General features: G+C 33.8%; 1 protein-coding gene across 16 annotated transcripts in view; it reads left to right on the top strand.

Moving 5' to 3' along the window:
• Positions 1–16674, top strand: part of tsnare1 (T-SNARE Domain Containing 1) — a 488539-nt gene that overhangs the window by 42815 nt on the left and 429050 nt on the right. For 8 of the 16 annotated variants that reach the window (XR_012392423.1, XM_073926464.1, XM_073926465.1 and 5 more), the window contains exon 1: positions 11619–11726. The exons of the other annotated variants lie outside the window; for them this stretch is intronic. The gene's annotated coding sequence lies outside the window, so the exon portion shown is untranslated. Of the gene's footprint in view, positions 1–11618; positions 11727–16674 lie in introns of those variants that run through there. 16 annotated transcript variants of the gene reach the window in all.

Below are 16674 nucleotides of genomic sequence, written 5' to 3'. Positions count from 1 at the left end.
CCGGAATGCTGCGCAGTGTGAATGCAGAAGCAAGATTGCCGTAATAAGCGCGTGCACGTCTAGAACGTGCTGACGTGAGACGTCTGCTTTAGCCAATCACAACAGTCAGACGCATTTACGTCCGCACGGTTTGTGAGAATAAAAGCCTTTGAATATTTTTTCCAGACACATTTAGCTGCTAGAAGTTAGTCAGATCACGTTTATATGTTTTTCTTAATGCCAACTGTGCAAATAATCATCGAAGAGATGCTTATGATAAGCCGTTGTTTGTTTACCTTCAAGCTTTGCGTGTGCCTGTGAAACAGCCTGTGAGCGCCTGCACACGCACATATTCACAATATTGATCATCCACAGAGTTTGTAATTTAGTAAAATATTTACAAATACAAGTGCAGCCGTTTAAAGCTCATTTGTGGTTTATGATGTCAGAATTTACCGGTATTTTGGAATGGATGTGTGAATGCTCTTTTCCGGAAAATTTCCGTAACGTCCTCGCCTGTGTGAACAGCGCTTTTTTGAAAATACCGGTAAAGTCTTTCCGGAAATTTTCCAGATATTTACCGGTATCACTGTGTGAAAAGGGCTTTTGTCTAATCTTCAGGAAGAGTCCACCTTAGTTACCTCTACCATCATATTTTCTGGCTGACTCGATTTGCTTTGCTTCGGTCTCCCACTATCCTGATCCAGGGATGCTGTTCCATCTTTTCGAGATCTCTTTTGATCAGGCTCATAATCAGATTTACTTATGTAAAAAAAAAAAAGATAATATGCTTGACTTTGGGCCCTATCATACACCCGGCGCAGTGTGGCGCAAGGCGTGGCGCAATAGTCTTTTGGTAGTTTCTGCTTGGCGCAAGAGTCATTTTGAGGTGTTGCGCTACGCTGTTTAAATAGCAAATGCATTAGCGCTCATTTTTGCGCCCATAGGCGTTCTGGTCTAAAAAGGAAGGCGTTCTGAGGCGGACCGCTGGCGCGTTGCTATTTTGAGAATCTATAATATATTTTTCATTAGACCAAAACTAACCCGGTCTAAACTCCGGCGCAGAGTTGCGCCTCGCTTACGCACTGCTTAATACGCACAAGAGAGCAATAGGCAAATATCTTTACATATGAAAAAATGTAAATATTAAGGATATATATATATAGTATATAATAAGAATAGATATAGAATACAAATATAAAAGATTAAAATATTACAAAACATTATTTTCTAGCCTACATAAATATGAAAAACCACTGCTTTTATGTCTTCTTCATCTTGGGAGGCTTTTTCAGTTCATTCATAACAATTTGCTTTTGTATAATGTTATTATAATTAGCAGTATTATTTATTATATTCAAATTTATATTTGTTTTTATTAAAAACAAGCTTAGATTTGCCCACCTGTCAGGTTTTAGACCATATGGGGCACAGCATGTGTTTGAGGATATAACTCAGGTTTTAGAGCACATTTTGCTATTATTATTCATTTATTTGTTTGCTGGAAATTAGAACTGAATTTAGAAATAGTTTTGAAACGAATATTTGCGCTTAACAAACAAAAGTATTTATTTATAGACTAATTGATGTCTGTGCGTAAAGGTTTCCCTATCCAAGAGCGAAAGTGAAAGTGATCCATTATCTCTCATTCTCATGCAGTAGATGCTCTGTTTAACAGTTTTCTGTAAAAAAAACTGTTAACTGTTTGCTTGTGGAATTGCTCATTTTTTCCACTTAGACTTACTTTGCGTCCTGTAAATAGCGAATGCGCTCTTGGCGCGACGCAGCTGACTCTTAAAGGGAATGGGAGATGAGATTATAATTGGTTTATTCTCAAAACACACCTATAACTCATTAAGAAAATAAACTCAACCCTTTTAGAACATGCGCCACGGCCCAAGGCAGATTTCCCGTCCTTAAATTAGCAAAAACGCGTCCTGACACGCCCTGAAAGCGTTTGCGCTCTGCGCTTTTGCGCTCTGCGCATGGACTGTCAAAATAGAGCCCTTTGTCTATGACCTCTGTTACGCTAAACTTCAATTAAGTAAACTGCGAGTAAGAAAGTAAGTCAATGAAAATAAGTATGTAGATGAAAAAAAATTTTTTTGTTGTAATTTATGAAATTAATGTAAATTAATGTAATAAATTTTTTTGTAATTGTAAAAAAATAGTTTTGGTATAATGAACCTATGTGTGATTATCTTGTTTGGGTGTTCATTCTATTATTATTTGATCACATGAGTGTTTACACAGTGAAAAACAATCTAATGTGTTTTTCAGCTATTGGAAGTGGTTAAAAAGTGGATAACATTTTAGAGTGGGTTCATGGTTGTATTCATAGAACAGTCATCCACAATTTTTAAACCTGCTGTAAACAGAACCAAAATGTGCCAATTTGGTTGTACTGTCCAGAGAGTCCTAAAAGAGGAGTGATCTGTTTGAGTAATGGACCCTCATTCAGAAAAATAATGTTTTAGCGATTGAAGCCTGCATGCGAATGGCTTACTAACATGTGCATATGAAAGTGCTAATTTATATTTGATTTGCATAGTCCTTCCTAGCCAAATTTGGCACAGACGTGAGATTTACAGATTTAGCTAGGCGCCAAGGGCTACACATATTGGTAAGAGAAAATTACTGATTAAAAGGCAAAATATTATTCACATTATGATATTCACACACACCCTGCTAGCAGAGTGGAAATTAAGCCCTGCATGTTAATGCTAGTTTGCACTTATTTATCACCTGACATAATTCTGCCGCCTCCATTTCTGCCTTATTAGTCTGTTGATACGAATTGGTTTTGTGAAAGCACATTGACTGAAGGCCGTTTTGCTCATTTTGGTTATGGACGGGGCTCTGTGAGCTACTCATAAATGAACAGTCAAGCAGGAGTCCAAGCCATTATTGATTGTAGACATACAAATTATAGTTTTAGAGGGGTTTGCATTTTGTGAGAAATGTAAAATGCACCTGAGGGAAATAAAAGAGGCTTTCGGAAATGTATAAATGGCAAAGATTTTGCAGGGCTACTGAACCGATCTTAAATTAAACAGTGATGGCAAATGTCAACTTGATATTTCCTCCACAAAATTAAAAAGCTGAAAAAGAATATATTTTATAAGATGTTTTAATTATAAACACTAATAATACATTTATATTTTTTTATAATAATAAAATACAATGTTAAATGATGCTAAATGTTTCTTGCATTTACATTTTTTTAAATTACGATCATTTTGCTGTCACTTTGACCCAGAAGTGCATTTTAAGTTACATATTCTATAAAGCAAAAAGCAGAGTTTCACCCAATATTTAAATGATCTCAGCTGTAGAGTAAAATGAAATAATAATATAATTAGAAAGCTTTTCGCTTTCAAGCAAAATGTGTTTTTGGTCAAAATGACACAAAATAATGGAGAAAAATAGTGCACTCTTCAAATTTCACATTACTGTGTTTTCATACAGCTGCTTGCATGGAAATATAATGACTGAAAAATAAGCAATGCGTTGCTGTGGCTATTAATTATAACTGTTTTTATGTGACTCTCATTTTTAATGAAATTACTTAATTCACAGACCTAGATCTGTGGTAGAATTCCCAAAGTCATTATTGAGAGAAAATGAAAGTTGTGGCCAAGTATGGTGAAACCTACTCTGAATTTGTGCTTCGGATTTAAACCATTCTACTGCACACACACAGCATTGAACACACAAACACACTCCCGGAGCAGTGGACAGCCATTGCTGTGGTGTTCAGGGAGCAGTTGGGGTTTCGGTGCCTTGCTCAAGGGACTCACCTCAGCCATGGTATTGAGGGTGGTTAGAGTGCTGGTTATTCACTCCCACCAAGGGTATCGCTAGACCCTATTTACTGGGGCATGTGCTCCAGTAAAAACTGCCAATGCCCCAGTAAATACTTTGAGTTACAGTTTACATTATATGTAAGTGCATTAATTAGGAGAATTAATCTCGACGTTATTCTCTACACATGAATCATTGCTTGTGACAGCTACAGTTGAAATTAGAATTATTAAACCCCCTTTGTATTATTATTTTTATATTTCCCAAATGATGTTTAACAGAGCAAAGTAATTTTCACAGTATGTCTGATAATATTGTTTTTTTTTCTGGAGAAAGTCTTATTTGTTTAATTTCAGCTAGAATAAAATCAGTTAAAAAATAATAAAATAAAACTATATATATATATATATATATATATATATATATATATATATATATATATATATATATATATATATATATATATATATATATATATATTGAGGTAAAAATTATTAGCCCCATTAAGCTATATTTCAACTATATATATATATATATATATATATATATATATATATATATATATATATATATATATATATATATATATATACATACATACATACATACATATATCAGTTATTAGAAAAGTTATTAAAACTATTGTGTTTAGAAATGTGTTTAAAAAAATCTTCTCTCCGTTAAACAGAAATTGCGGGGAAAAATAAACAGAGGGGATAATAATTCAGTGTGTTTAATAATTCTGGCTTTAACAGTTTGTAGTTTAATCGAAAACAAACTGATGCTTGTACACAGAAAATAACAATAACAGAGAAACCTCCAATAGAGCTTAATATCTAGCAACGCCCCTGACTCCCACCATGCAAAATTTCCGTTGTTACCAGGACCCAAACCTGTTACCTTTCGACCACAATTTCGCCTCAGTTACCATTAGGCTGCCCTCTCCTCCTTATGTATGTATGTATTTATTTATTTTTGAAAGAATAGCCAACTAAGGTTGCACATTTTGTCATTATCATATAATTCAGTGATCCAAATCAATTGTTCCAGCAAACATTCTCAAACAATGTTGAAAACCTGTCTGGTTGTAACTACAGACTCTTGACTTGTTGTTAATAGCATAAGTCATATTTTACTGCATGGGCAGGGTTACCTTTGCGGTTTACAGTATGACTCACTTTTTGGAGCTTCTTTATTGTTTCATACCTAAAACCTGGTATTTTGGTTCGACCACAGACAAGTTTCCTAGCCTTATTGTTACCATAACATACACACAGAATATAGAATACAGAGAATAGTCACTACCAGCATAATTGTATTTGCAACATGAGACATAAAACCCGCTATATTGAAATAGTCAGCATCAGCTACAGCTGTATTGTTGGTTTGCACATCTAAAAAGTTTTTTTTTTTTACCGCTACACAAAAAAAGACATGGAAGACAGCACTGTGTTCAGTAAAGAGGTCAAAGAGCAGTTTCATTGAAAGCAGTATCGGACATCCTAGAATAAAAACGTTTTTTCAGGAAGTCGTGGCAGTAGAGGCGGTGCGACTATAGCTATAATCCCACACACTTTAAGCGGTACTAAACTGCTGTGAAAATGGAAACTGAGCGCAGCAAAACTGAAGCGAGCTCAGCCATGCCAAACTGTACCATACCACATGCAAAGAGCTGTGGAAAAGCAGCTAGAATTTCCTCTTATTATGACATGTGGACCACATTTGACTAAATAACAAAGCTAATATGCAGCACAGTTCAATCTTTATCTTTTAATCTATATATGTACTCCTTCAGGGTCTTTTGGAAATCTATAGAATTGTTTTCAAGGGTGCTTGTGAACATCAGGAAACCTCAAAATAATAACAACAGAAGAAGCAGTCCTTTGATGCAGTTGTTGCTATACAGCAGTAACCTGCTATTTCTTACAAGGGATTTGCATTTGTTGTTCTCATCACCTTTCTTTTTAATTCTCTCTCTACTGTTCTTTTAAATCTCAGACTTGCAATTGACTGCTTGAGTTGCTAGATTTAAACCAATCATGGACTCTGATCCGTGATTTAGTGTGCTTTTTATGCTAATACTTTTAATCCGCTCCCGGGTTCGTTTGAGCTAGTGTGAATTCTGTCATCTGAACTCGGGTGCACACCCGTGAACCTTACCAGAGTCTGCATGAAAGAGGTGATGTGGGGTACAGTTTGTGCATGCTCTGGTATGGTTCACTTCTGATATGAATGCAATTGTACCAAAAAACAGAAGTGCACAGCCAACTGTACAACAAACTTTAGTTATAATATTCATTCATGTGTGTATGTCTGTGTCACCTACCTTAGTGACAAGTGGGTCTGATCCAGTACAAACAGTGATAATGTCTGCTTGTCGCCACCAAAAATGACTTCTGCAGACATTGTGTGATGTTCTGAACATTTTTAAGATCGACTCTTGCTTTCTGTATTTTAGCTTTGGTAAGAAAACCAAAAGATTCAGTCAAAGCAGAATGACCGTGGCATGTCTTCATTTTGGTGCTTTTCATCTAGCATCAGCTGTACACAAAACATCAGTCTGATGACGCAAGCATTTCAGGTTTCAGAAGGAAAATAGATGGTGTGGGTACAAACCAGCCGAGGGTTAGGGATGCACCAATACAATATTTTTTATAACCGATCCAATCCCAATACCAAAACTCTGAGTATCGACAGATACAGGTCTGATCCTGATACTGTGGCATTTTTTTTTAAACTCAAATAATATATCTTCTTTAGTAAAATAGCAGACCTAAAATCCTACTACATATGACAGACGACACAATCTCAACCCTGTTCCTGGAGATCTCCTGCAGAGTTTAGCCCCAACCCTGATCAAACACAACCAAACCAACTAAATAGGATCTGAAGGAGCACTTGGTAATTAAAGACAGATGTATTTGATCAAGGTTGCAAGTGAGCTCTGCAGGAAGGTAGATCTCCAGGAACAGGGTTGAGCACCCCTGGCTTATATGCTTCAGCGCTCAAATTGACAAATAATCTGTTAAGTAAAATATTAATATAAATTACAGTGAAATATTTACAGTTTCAAAGTAGTCTATATTAAGCTAAATAATTTTCTGTTAATGACAATCCATATTGCTCCCATCAGTTTCACTTTTATTAATTTATTCAGCTGCTTTGACAACAATGAGCCAGGCTTTACAAACTATTCGCAGCACTAAAAGTATTCCCCTCGGAAGAATAAACTCAGTCAGAAAAATGAGAGAACAGAAACTTATTGTTATAATAGTTTCATGAAGCGGCGCACACCGTGTCTGCGCAGCCGTTGCGTGAATGAAGTTTATGAAAACTTACTAGTGCCTTATAATAGACTACCTTTGTGCTTTTGTTGGCTTAGAAATGACACATTATAGCGCAAGATCTGATTTGGATCGGTACCATCTTGCTGATACTTGATCCAGCAAAAATATGCAGTATTGAACTGATGTCCTATCCAAGTATCGGGATCGGTGCACCACTATGAGGGGGGCAATCGAACTTGAGTTCGGACCAGGTATTCGGACCAAGTGTAAAAGCACCCTTAATCTATTCAGATGTTAGGAAGAGAAGGAGACTAAAGACTTCAAATATTTTTGCTGGCAGGTTTTGCTCTATGTGTTTTAGACACTTTGTACTCATTTACTTGTGGTTTGCTTGGTTGTTCTATTTACTTTGAGTTATGTACCAACTAAGCTATGCCAAGAGGGAAGTTAAAGGGGAGAATGCTATACAATTATTTATTTCTATTTAACCACATTAGCAATGTTCCTTATTACGTCATGCTGTAACATTTGAATTATGTAGTGAGATTTTTTTGTACTCATGGGTCTTCATGATGAAGGTGTTTCCTCAGTTTGATAATTCCTCTGCCACTGTGGAAACAGTTAATCTTAAGGATTTCATGTGGTTATCTATTTTGTTTGCTCCCTTCTATACCTTGAATCACTGAAGTGCATAACATTAGCAAATGTTATTGCTTCATGACCTCCATGTTTGATTCTAACCATCTTGGTTAAATCTTTTTAAAGAAACAATTGCAACTGGCTGGTTAGTTTCTCTAACTACACACAATACTAGGATAGTTCTTCTAATCTGATTTCACCAAGTAGGACATCTTCCTAAATTAACGTCTATGTTGATCCTGGAACAACATTCCAATCAGCCAGTCAGTAATTACGAGGTAGTGTACCGTTTATGTTAAGTTTAGGCTTACGGTTAGGTTTATGCGCTTCTGCATGTTTGTTACCCCAGTATTATTGCCCTCTGATTTTAGGGAATAATTTACAGTTATAGTTGGGTTTAGGGGTATGGAATAGGTATGGATTACATTTTCGAACAAAAATTATGTTCCAGGATCAACATGGATTTTAATCCAAGTCATGACGTGCATGATCGTTCATCAGCCAGTTACAGTGGTGTTTTAGAAACATGGCCCTGGTCAAGAGGTGAATGTCCTGTTTGAACAGAATGGCCAGGATCTCTGAGCCCCCAGAGTGACACTGACAGACTGCTTCTCTGTCAGCAGATGGACAACATTTATAATTCAGTCTGGAGATTGTTGCATGCTGCTTCATTTCTTGTGCGATCACCACAGCGTTATAAGAGTCAGTGTAAGGATCTACCACTTTAGCAGTGACCTCTGAATCTGTATCATACTGCACATGCTCACCTATCACATACAAACCACATGAGAATTATAGATAGAGTAGCTGTAGATAAATGTGTTAAGCTTCAGAAATGAGACGTTCATTTTAAAATCATGCTTAAGGAATAGCATTTACATCAAGTCTCACTGATATTATGGATATGACAGTCACTGGACCTTTAATGCACAGAGCCATTAAAAAACAGCTCTCTTTCAGAGAATCATGTTCATTTCATTTCCATTTGGATGTGACCAAAAGCAAAAGTTGTTTACTTCCCAATTAGCCCATCGCTTTCCCCAATTTTGCACATATTTATTTCATCTGGTTGCTAACATGATTGATGGACAGGGTGTTCAGATAAACACAGTGAAGCAGAAGAGTTGTCTCTTCTTTTACTATTTTTCAGTCATAATGAATTCTGTATTCTTATCCTGAATGAGTTCTAAGCCTAAAGTTGATATCTGCTTCAATTGCAGAAATTTGATTTTGAAAAAAATAATTATTATAATTTCCATACTGTTTATTTTCCCCCATAAAACAGTTTTTTTTTCATTTTGTTTGTAGTATTTTGTGAGTTATACAGTGGTAGAAAGAGATTATTAAAATCCCCTCAAAAGAAATGAATTGACTTTAACCCGTGAATGATTACACCAGTGTGATCATTCTCAGCTGGTCTCTGAAGCGTACAATCACACCGGTGTGATTAGAACGTTCAGAGTGCACATCATCAACAACTAAAATTCAAATCTGACGGCGGGTGCTCAGGCATGGAAAGAGGTGCACATTGCTTGTAATTGATCACAATTTATCTGTTTTCAAACAAACAATTTCTTTTTAAGTCTTAGGCATTTAAATACACATAACTGCAAGCAAAACATACAATTTAAGGTTTGTAAAATACATGCAGATGTCTATGAAGATGGCAATAATAATTAGTTTGCTTTATTCACGTAAAATAAACACAGTTGAATATATTCTCTATTCCTCTCCCGGATAAACGGTTACTTACTTTAATTTATTTCAGAAGAAAATTATGAATAAACATATCGTGAAGCCAGCAGCTCGTTTCTCTCCTGCGGTTGTTGCTGGAAGGGGATATAGCTGCGATTGGAACTTAACAAGAAGTATTTATATTTTATTAAATTACGCATTACTTGTATTTTATTAGCGTCTGCCTCTAACTTAACCCTAAACCTAACTCTTATGCTAATGTAAAAATATTATTTATTGTTGTACAGTGTCACACAAAATGTGCTATAATGACATGAGTATCCTTAGCTGAATCCCATCTAGATTTGACCCTCTTCTGGAGCGCAGACTTAACATTGTGGCACCAAATACCCATATAACAAATGACACGATCATTATTAAGCTATTTTAAAGACAAAATATATGTTCTATCATGTATTTGAGGATTTCATTTCACACTATAATTAGAGCATTTTTCAATATTTACAGCAAAGGGTGAAAATAAACACAATACCATATAAACATAGATCATTGGAGCTGGTGGGTCACATGATTAATGACGCTTTATCATTAGAACGCAAGGAATTCTCACAATAAAAAACTCACGCAGGAGGGTTTTCCACGATGGATGTCCAGTGTTTCCAGCCTCCCGTGCCTAGACTGTTGCTTGGCCAGAGGAGAAACGGTCGTGCCCTATTGAGCCTGGTTTCTCTCAAGGTTTTTATTTATTTATTTTTTTTGTCAATTGGTGGTTTGTTCCTTGCCGCTGTCACCACTGGCTTGCTTGGTTTGGGACTTGTAGAGCTGCGCATCGATGGATTTGCTCTTCAGTGTTTGGACTTTCAGCAGTGAGATTTAAAACACACTGAACTGAACTAAACGTCAACTCTGAAAACTGACACTTTTTCAATTGACTAGAACTTGTATTTTAAGCTTCTTTAACACAATCTACATTGTAAAAACGCTATAGAAATAAACATTAATCTAATTGAATATCAATCAATCAGTCAATCAATCAATCAGTCAATCAATAAAAAATTTATAAAAATTAAACAAGGTTCAATGAAGATGGAAGCATTTTTTTTGTGCTTGGAGTGTTTGCATATTTATTTCAATAATACTTTACTTGCATGTTTTAAAAAAACATTTTAGAGAACTTGTCATTAAAAAGTTTGCAATTAAAATAAATAATTGCTTATTCACCTTCAGTGTCTTGTTGGTCCCACAATCAATTTCTCAGTGTACTGGCACTCCAACGATCTTTATTTTAACAGTTTCATCTATTTTTTAATAGAAACGTGTGAGTGCCAGGAACATGAGGACAGTAAGCTGTCTATCAGGTATGTAGACTCTTTGCGCTCAAGTCTTTGCTGGGCCACCTGCGCGCACACACACACAAAGATATAGGCTAATGTAATATTAACAGCCACTCCTTCCGCCCTATTCAGAAAGGTCATTTTTCTCAGTTCAGGAATTTCCTCCACTTAATCCTCGTATTTTATTTATTTCCAGTGAGCCTGCATAAAAAAAAAATTACCTTAATGATTTTGATTCCAGAATGCAAAGTAAAAAATGGATAACATCATTTATTATTATTGTTGTTTTATTATTATTGTTGTTTTATTATTATTATTATTATTATTATTGTTATTATTATTATTATTATTATTATTATTATTATTATTATTATTATTATTATTATTAGAAGTAGTAGTAGTAGTAGTAGTAGTAGTAGTAGTAGTATAGTTATTATTATTGTTATTACTATCATTGTTGTCATTACATTACATTACTATTAATAGTATTATACTATTGTTATTGTTATTGTTATTATATAATTGTTATTTTTATTGTTGTTGTTGCTGTTTTAGTTGTTATTATTGTTATTATTATTATTATTATTATCATTGTTGTTGTTGTTGTTATTATTATTAGTAATGGTAGTAGTAGTAGTAGTAGTATTTTTTATTGTTGTTTATTTAATAAAATAAATATTATAAAATGTTTTATTTATAAATTAATATTTTTCAATGATCTTTCATCTCAATATTTCCACATTTTCACTTTTTTTTTTCTAAATGCTGCATCCCTTTTTCAATCTCATCACTAACACATACATTCCCTACACAACTACAAGTCCCATAATCCCACTTTTTCCCATCCATGTCACATGATCATCAGCGAGGAGCAGATGGTACAGAGTCATGTGATGTTGTTAGCCGGGGTTGAATCTGAGTGCTTCTCCTGCTTCTGATGTGAATGCTAAGGCTAAGTGCTCTCTCTTAAGAAGAAAAAAAGAACAGGGTAATGTATGAAAAATGAGCTTTGTTTATGTGCGTCTGTGGTTAAATGGATTGCTCTTTTTTTGGCTAAGAGCGTGTCAGGTGGAGGTCAGTGTTAAAGGATGGAGAGGAGAGGAGGTGATGGTGTGAAGGGGGAGGAAAGGCCTTAAAGGATGCTCTGTCTCCTCCGTGGCATTTAGAAAGCACAGTGTTGGATAATTGCATGTGACGTAATACATATAAACATAATGTCCCATCTGTTATGTGGGCTAGTGAGTGCATTTAAGATTTCCGTGGTTATCCTAAGCTGTGTTATTTGGTTTGTCGTGCCTGTGTGAGGAGCTATTTTTTTTTTTTTTTTTTTTTTTGAAGATCTGTTCTGTGTACTGTTTTCTTCTGCTGGCCAGTCAAATTTGATTGAAATGTTGGTTATTGTTTTGCTGACCAGTCTGTTAAGTAGATTTGGAATAATAAGCCATTGTTTTGCTGTTGGGTGTCTTTGTTTTGCTGTGTTGGTGGTTGAATTAAATTGAGTTATTATATAATGACTATTATGGACATTTATGTGATTCTAAAAGACATGTATAATTAAACGGTACACAATTATCATGGCTATGTGCTATTCAGAAATGAGTTAAGAGTATTTAAATTCCTAACCATTTCCTGATTTAGAAATCAATTAAAATGCTGAGAAAATATTCTATTTTGAATATATGGATGTTTGAAGTTCTTGGAGAAAATTAACCTAATTTAAGTTGAAAAATACTTTGCAGAAAAGAATAATATTTTGTTTGTAAAGATGGACTTTTAAATGTTGGTAAAGATTAATTTAAAAAGCTATGTTGTTGTTGTTTGCGTAGTAAGCTAAAGTTGTTTACCAGCAAAGATTATAGACAATTATGAGTGTGGAAATGAGTGTTCTTAAGGACAAAAAGATTTGCGCCATCTAAGCCTTATTGTTACACGTAGTGTTATAAAATGATGATGATAATAATTGTGCTATACGTTTTCTCAATTTATTGATAACATCTAAGTACTTTTTTTTCTGAAATCCAATAAGATACACAGTTTATGCACCATGCAAACAATATTCGCTATACTGATCAAAAGTTTGGGGTCAGTAAGATTTTTAAATGTTTTAAAATAAGCTTCTCTCGCTTACCAAGGCTGCATTCATTTTATAGAAAATACAGTACAAATTGTAAATGTGTTAAATGTTGTTGCACTATAAAGTAACTGTTCAAAAGTACTTTATCAATTAATTTAATAATTTATTCCAGTGACTTTAATGATGAATTTTCAGCTTCATTACTCCAGTCTTCAGAGTCATGTGATCCTTTAGAAATCCCTCTAATAATAGTAATAATAATAATAATAATAAAAAAAATAATAATAACAACAACAACAACAACAACAATAATAATAATAATAATAATAATAATAATAATAATAATAATAATAATAATAATAATAAAAGCAATAATGACTGGGGTAATAATTTCATTTGATATACATACATACATACATACATGCACACATGCTCACATGCACACATGCACACATGCACACATACATACATACATACATGCATACATACATACATACATGCATACAATGAGAAAGCAGTTATTTAAAATTGTAATAAATATTTAACTATTTAACATTTTAAAAAATTTAATAAATGCCGCCTGGCTGAACAATGTTTTTCTTAAAAAAATAATAATAAAAAAAATGACCGTAATAAAATATGTCTTAGCATATTATTGTACAAGTATGAAATGAAATTAATGAAATATATTTTTTGACTTGAATATCTGTTTTGTTTTGTATTAGTTAACAAAAAATTTAAAAAAATATATACTCTTGTATACTTCTGGAGAAAGTCTTATTTGTTTTATTTTGGCTAGAATAAAAGCAGTTTTTAAAACTATTTTGTGGTCAACATTATTAGCCCTTTTAAGCTATATTATCAATAGTCTACAGAACAAACATTCATTATACAATAACTTGCCTAATTATCCTAACCTGCCTAGTTAACCTAATTAACCTGATTAAACCTTTAAATGTCACTTTAAGCTATATAGAAGTGTCTTGCAAAATATCTAGTCAAATATTATTTAGTCATCATGGCAAGGATAAAATAAATCAGTAATTAGAAATTAGTTATTAAAATTATTATGTTTAGAAATGTGTTGAAAAAAATCTGCTTTCAGTTAAACAGAAATTGGGGGAAAAATGAGGCTTATAATTCAGGGGGGCTAATAAATCTGACTTCAACTGTATATAGCACCCTTTTCATAAGGTCCATAAAGTACCATACTTTGAATATCGGACCTTAATTTTTTGAAATTAAAGTTTTAGAATTATTAGCTTTAACATTAGTAATGAGTAATTTTTATTAATATAAAAAATTTGTAATAATAATTTAGATACTATATTATAATAATAATAATAATAATAATAATAATAATCATTATTATTATTAATGGTAGTAGTAGTCAGTTCTTGCATCTCGCAGACTTCAGGGTTTACAATAAAACAAACAAACAAACAAACAAACAAACAAACAAACAAACAAACAACAACAACAACAAAAAAACAAAATCAATATACAGCACATACTAAACAGCATGTACTCTAGCTACCTTTTTATTGATGTAAACAAGTAATAATGCCAGTACTCATACAACAGTTATTATTTACAGTATATATTATTATATATACATTATATTATTTCATGCTACAAAAATGCCACTTTGTTAAACTGTACAGTTTCAGATCAGAGATCATCGTCCCATGATACAATTCATTAAGTAGGATTCGGGAAATAAACGAAGATTATACTTTATAAGTGCTAATAACCAGTTATTATATTAATAACAGGCAGGTAATAAGCCAGTGGTAAATGGTATGAGTTGTTACTTAAATTAAATTTGCATTCAGGTGGAACCAATCTGGGGTCTGGGTCTGGATTGTTCTTTGCTAGTTGAGTGACTGCAGTTTCAATAAAATGTGGTCTTCAAGCTTTCAATTTGTATCTCATTTGAATGTACCCATTGCAACTAGGTATAAAAGCATGTCATGAGAGGCATGATGAGATTTCTAAAGCATCCCCTACTTTTCAGATCATCTGTACGCCCCTGCTGATAAGACTAATTGCAAAATAAGTCAGTTTACCTCGCCATAGATCACATTTGTTCAAGCAGGATGGATTACATAATACGATCTCATTAATTAACCCAAGTCTTTTTGCGTCTGAGACAAAGATAGAAGAGAGGAACAGTGCATTCTGGGAAACTAAACAGATTGGTACCCCGGTCACGTTGGTGTCTTTCTCCACTTTACCTTATCAAACAAAACTGCTCTGGCCTTGCTGTCAGGGCAAAACAGTTCACAAAGTCCTACACGGGTTTTAAAGCGAACCCCGAGGCCCCCTTTAGTTGGTGAAGCTGCCAGACATCTCTCTCTGACTTCAATTTTAAGAAACTGATGAGATAGCAAGAACCCATGTTCCCTACACCAGTGTGATTAAAATGCAATTACAACATCGCGGTCCACATCTCAGGACCACTTTCATGATTACACTCGCTTTTGATTAGGTTGAGAAAGCAAGTTGACACAATGGCATCATAATTAAGAAGGCAATTGTCACATCTTGAAAAATGGTGCATCGTTGGACATAATTTCCCTGCCAATCTGAAGATTATGTTGCGCTTGTGACTCGGGCGAGATTGGGTTGTAATTACTTGATTGCATAAGTAAGTAACTAGAAATCGGCGTAATTGGACTGCATTATGTAGCAGCCGGTTGGGTGAGAGCCAGCCTGGGATTTAATATGTGTACCCCTGCAGACAAGAGGTTTCACCCAACAAGATAACAAGCCCTGTGCTCTGGAGATGTTTGAGTAATGAGTGGACAAGGGTTACGTTTAATTAAACTACAAAATGCTGTAATAAAAAGTGCTTAAAGAGAAGGTATGAGAGGCATTTACTGTAGGAACAGCAGGGTTCAAAGCAGGAAAATTTTAGTTTTAAAATGTTTTGCTTGTGTAGAAAGAAACACGTGATTGCTAATGCCATAATTAAATAGAATGTTATGATATAATAAAAAAGTTTATAGCCATTTGTTGCACAATACACACAATTGTGCTTTACACTCCCTTAGGGCTTAAACATGTGCAAATAATAAACTTTTATTCCAGTATGATTAAATTCAGCAGCAACTCCACAAATGTCATGCTTTTTAAACTGTGGGTATACAATCCTAATATTATATCTATAAACCTAAACTATATAGTTCCAACTCTACATTACAGATCCTGTGAATGTGTGACTATTGCAGATGCTCACATTGCAATATTGAAGCTAAAACGATACACTGTATTTTGCAGTATTTACAACTCTTTGTTAATTAATGCTACATCTTATGTGGTCTAACTCTACCTGGCACCAACAACCATGCCATTGTCAAATAATCATTCTGAAGCCAGTTTGACCATGTCAACATATCTAAATGCATTGAGTTGCTGTCATTTGATTGGTGCTGTCATGTGCTACCTACTAAAATTCCAAGTGAGTGTCTATTTGAAACGTTTATTACAGTGGTTCCCAACCTTTTTCTTTGGGGCCCCCCCCATAAACATATACAAACATTGGAGCCCCCCACCATATAAATACACACGCACGCACGCACACACATATGTACTATATATATATATATATATATATATATATATATATATATATATATATATATATATATATATATATATATATATATATATATATATATATGTGTGTGTGTGTGTGTGTGTGTGTGTGTATATATATATATATATATATATATATATATATATATATATATATATATATATATGTATATATATATATATATATATATATATATATATATATATATATATATATATATATATATATATATATATATATGTATATGTATGTGTGTGTGTG

This window comes from Danio rerio, chromosome 16 (genome assembly GCF_049306965.1).
Source record: "Danio rerio strain Tuebingen ecotype United States chromosome 16, GRCz12tu, whole genome shotgun sequence".
In the NCBI taxonomy this organism is placed as follows: Eukaryota; Metazoa; Chordata; class Actinopteri; order Cypriniformes; family Danionidae; genus Danio; species Danio rerio.
Note: the sequence above shows the minus strand (reverse complement) of the source record. Positions and strands in the feature narration are given on the sequence as shown.